This window comes from Heterocephalus glaber, unplaced genomic scaffold (genome assembly GCF_053883595.1).
Source record: "Heterocephalus glaber isolate CG9 unplaced genomic scaffold, H.glaber_assembly_v1.0 deba00000470, whole genome shotgun sequence".
In the NCBI taxonomy this organism is placed as follows: domain Eukaryota; kingdom Metazoa; phylum Chordata; class Mammalia; order Rodentia; family Bathyergidae; genus Heterocephalus; species Heterocephalus glaber.
Genome location: NW_028258145.1, coordinates 16204850 through 16209410, shown reverse-complemented (window position 1 = coordinate 16209410; position 4561 = coordinate 16204850). Strand labels below are relative to the sequence as shown.

Here is a 4561-nt window from a genome sequence, read left to right as displayed (position 1 = left end):
TGTACTGGCCCACAGTCATCCTCAGTAGAGGGCTGGATCCTTCACGTTGGGGTGGAAACTGAAAACCTCATTACTTGTAGCTTGGGTTGCTCTGTGGGACGCCCCCCTGCCCCCTCTCCATCTCCTGCAAACCCACTCCCCTCCCAGTGGAGTCATCTTCCACACACCTTTCCTGATGCTCCCCAGTTTGTTATCTACACTTAAGAGTCAGACTGCTCATCCTCTCATCCACACATCCACAGCAGGGTCCAGGAACATTTTTCTGTAAGTCTCCACAGAGAAAATATTCCCAGCTTTCTGGACCATTTGGACTCTGTCCCAGCACTCAGTTCTGCCACTGTAGCACAGAGCAGTCACAGCGTACAAATGGGTGTGGTTGTGTTCCAATAAAGTTTTATGTGTGGGCATTGTTATGATTTATATCTAGATGCCTTCCGAAAGCCTTCTGTGTCATAGGTATGACCTTTGGAAAGTGACTGGATTATAGGGGTATTATTGCTGACTTGATTGATGAGGTAGGCCTGGTTAAAATGGTGAGTCATTGTGGGCATGATCCAGAAGGTTTTATCCCCCTTCTCAGTAGCAAACCAAGAGCAGCTTTTCCTTTACCACACTCCTCTGCCATGCTGTCTTGCCTTAAACCAGCTGACTATGGACTGAAACTTTTACAGACTGTGAACCAAAATAAACCTCTCCTTCCTTAAATTGCAGGTATCAGGTTTTGTGTCTCAGTGATGAACAAAGTGACTATGACAGACACTAAACTTTTTTTCATAAAATGTTTACCTGTCATAAGATATTACCCTTTTTTGATTTTGTTAATTATTGAAATGTGTGGCAACCATTCGTAGCTGATATATTACAAACAATGGGAGTGGTCAGGTTCAGCTTACAAGTCCTAGGATGCCAACCCCTGCAGTCATAGCCTGTTCTGCTTTACTTTCTAGGAAGACTATACAGCCTTCTGGGTCTCCTTGCCATGTGAGTGCCACCTTCTAAGAACTCTTCTAAATTAGCTGAGCATAAACAACTCTTTCCTTCTCTCTTTAAGTTCACTTATGCCAGTTCTTGGGAGTAGAGTTCCTCCTAGCTTGTATATAGTTTTCTCCATATATTTGTTTTCCATCTCCCACCTAGAGTGGAATTCTGGGAGGAAAAGAGAACAATTACTTGGGGAACTAATGTAGACTGAAGGAAGGGCTGAGAGCCAGGGCAAAAATCAATAGCACACAACAATATGCCATTCATAAAAACAGTTCCAGATGAACTGAAGAGATAATTAAATACAAAATGTTAGATATAACAGTACAGTAGGTAAGTAACTTCAAATATAGAAGAATTTCTTATATAAGTTGAAAAGTCCATGAAGAAAGATTAATAAGTTTGAATACCTCAAAAAGTTTTATATGAGGGCCAGGGATTTAGCTCAGTGGTTCTGTCTCCTGCCTTGCAAGCACAAGGTCCCAAGTTCGATCCCTGGTACCAAAAAAAAAAAAAGTTTTATATGAAAAATATACTGTAAAGGCAGAGGGTGTAGCTGAGTGGTAGAGTGCTTGTCTGGCATATGCAAGGCCCTGGTTGTATTCCTAGCACCAAAAGAGAAATAGAAACAGAAGACATTGTAAATAAACTTTGGTTTTTTTTAAAGGCATGAATATGGGAGAAAATATTTGTGGCTTGTATAACCCAGGTTAATAGAATATAAACATCGTCCCTACGTCAATAAGAACACCAAGAATTCATTGAAAGACGGGTTAAGGGCATTGTTAGGCAACTCACAATATGGAGTATGTTTATTTACATAGTAATAAAAATGAGATCAGTAACACAGGATATCTGAAGTAGAAATCCACTAGTAAACAGCAAAATGTTGGTCACATCCAACATTTGTAAGGACATGGTGAATGGCTCCATCTTCAGTGGTGGAGATGTACACTGGTGAGGCTAGATGGATGCAGCGCCACCTGCCTGCTTCCCCTAATATTTTCTATGTGAAGTCCCTAACATCTAGCAAAGTTGCCATTGTACATCTCCCTAGAGAAATGTTTGTGTGCATGCACAAAGAGGAATGTAAATGACTTAGTAACCTGCAACTGGAAACAAATGATCATTGGTAAAAATTTGGTACAGCCATGCTCTGAAGTAATCTGCAATAAATTAAATGAACACAGCAAGTAGATCTAAAAGTCCTGACATAGAAATATCTCTAAGGTAAACCAAACCACTAAAAAAACCCAAACAATACAATATCTTTGGTTGTGGTTTCTGTGGGGATCCCATAAAATGATGCAAGCAAATGCCATCCAGATAAAACTTGTCACTGTTGACATCCTCAGATTTCTCAGAGAATGCCAGTTGGCTGTGATATTCAGAGCTTTGACAAAAACTCTGTTACATCCAGAGAAATTAACCCTTGAGCACAGAGGCAGAGGAACACAGAGGAGAAGAGGTTTGCTTTGTCCACTGAGCTAATAAATGGTGGAACTGAGGCTCTCTGACTTTCAAGCTGCAGGAGGAGCAAATAGAACAAAGTCTTTTTAGCAAAGCCTCCAGGGATCTGATCAGATTCCCAGACTCCTCCTAACCAAGGTTCTTCCCCTGGGAACAACCCTGGGGAGGGAGTGTTGTATGTTTTGCCTGTTAGGGAGAATTCTTTTCAGATGTTGCATTTGGATTTTGTGCAGGTGCCCAGAGAACTTTGAAGGAAGCCTGCTTTACATAAATTAAATAAACAGCTGTGGGTGAGATCAGCTATTTTTAATTTGATCCTTCTCCCTTCTGTCCGCCTGCCATGTGGGCATCTCACAAACAGGGAGCACTCTTTCCAGTGAGCATGTAATGGAGGGTTCTGGTGTTTAACTCACAAAGAAGCAGTCATTTCATGAAGAAGAAGAAGAAGAAGGAGAAGGAGAAGAAGGAGAAGGAGAAGGAGAAGAAGAGATAGGGGTCTGGGGTGGAGGAGGGAGTCTACCTTGGTTCATATTTGATCTTCAGAGCCCTTTCTTTAATACATGTTGATCATCCCATGGTTGTCTGGTATTTCTTATCAGAAAAACTTCAGGGGAGATCTGAAAGCATACAGGAATATTTGCTCTCCAAGAAGTGTGTTGAAAGCGGGGCTTGGAAAGAGAGGAGGGAGAGAAGGGACTGTGTCTCTACCATGAATTTACTTTTACTCTGGTGATGAGCTTGGATTTGATCCAGGAGACCATGAGTAAATCAGTGAGGGTGGGTTGTCATATTTAAATAGGAAGTGTCCCCAAAGAGTCATGTATTGAGGGCTTGATCCATAGTGCAGGAATGTTAAGAAACAGGGTCCACAGAGGCATCTGGATTAATGAAAGTGCTGACCTCATCAATGGGTTTGTCCATTGATGACTTCATAGCTGAATGGGCTATTAAGAGGTGGGGCCCATGTGGAGGAAGTAGGTCAGTGGAAGCAGTCTTTGAAGGATATGCTTTGAAGGATATCCTCGGCCCTTTCCTTCCTAGCTCTTCCCCTGTTCTCTCCTTCCCAGAAGCCATGGTTAGAGCAGATTTCCCCTGCCATGCCCTTTATCCTTGCTATTTCAGCCTTGGAGCCAGCCAATCACAGTCTGAAACCTCTGAAACCATGAACCAAAATAAGTGTTTCCTACTTGAAGTTGATTTATGTCAGGTATTTTGTCACAGTGATGCAAAGCTGACCAATACATGGATGAAATAATCAGCCCAAAGTCTCACAGCTAATATTAGGAAAGCAGAGACAAAGGCAAACTGAATGGCTATCTTAGTGTCCATGGTCTTAAGAACTACACTAAAACATCTTGCTAAAATTACACAATCTAGGACTCCACCTCTGCGGTTGTAGTTCAGCCTTGAGGTCGCCTGGGGCATGGTACCCAGCTGCTAGGTTGAAGTATTGTATTTTGCAAAAAGTGCTGAAATAGTGGGAGTTCATTCAGAGACCATTTCTGTGCCACAGGAAATAAAAGCGTTGCAGCTTTGGAAAGAGATAGAAACTCGACATCCTGGATTGCCTGATATTAAAAATCAGGTGATATTTGCAGTTCATCAAGAGTATGTCAAGCTGGGAGATCAGCTTCTCCAGCTGCAACCAGGAGACAAAATTGCCATTATCCCCCCAATTAGTGGAGGATAATGCTTTTCAGCCATGTAGGAAAAATATGGATGAAGTTGAAGAGAAATGTAAAGACAATAAAATGCACTGCTGAGAAACTTTCAGTAGATGAAGTCTCACAGTTGGTGATTTTTCCAGTGTGTGGTGCAGTGTCCTTATTTGTAGGGACTACAAGAAATAACTTTGAAGGGAAAAAAGTCATTAGTTTAGAATATAAAGCATATATACCAATGGCAGAAAATGAAATCAGAAAAATTTGTAATGACATTAGGCAGAAATGGCTGGTAAAAAACACATAGCAGTGTTCCATAGACTTGGCTTGGTTCCAGTGTCAGAAGCAAGCATAATTATTGCTGTGTTCTCAGCCCACAGGACTGCATCTCTAGCAGCTGTGAGTTATGCCACTGACACTTTAAAAGCCAAAGTGCCCATATGGAAAAA

General features: G+C 41.7%; 1 pseudogene; it reads left to right on the top strand.

Annotated features, from left to right (window-relative positions):
• Positions 1–3874: 3874 nt before the first annotated feature.
• On the top strand, positions 3875–4141 carry LOC101717625 (molybdopterin synthase sulfur carrier subunit-like; annotated as a pseudogene).
• The last annotated feature ends 420 nt before the right edge of the window (positions 4142–4561 follow it).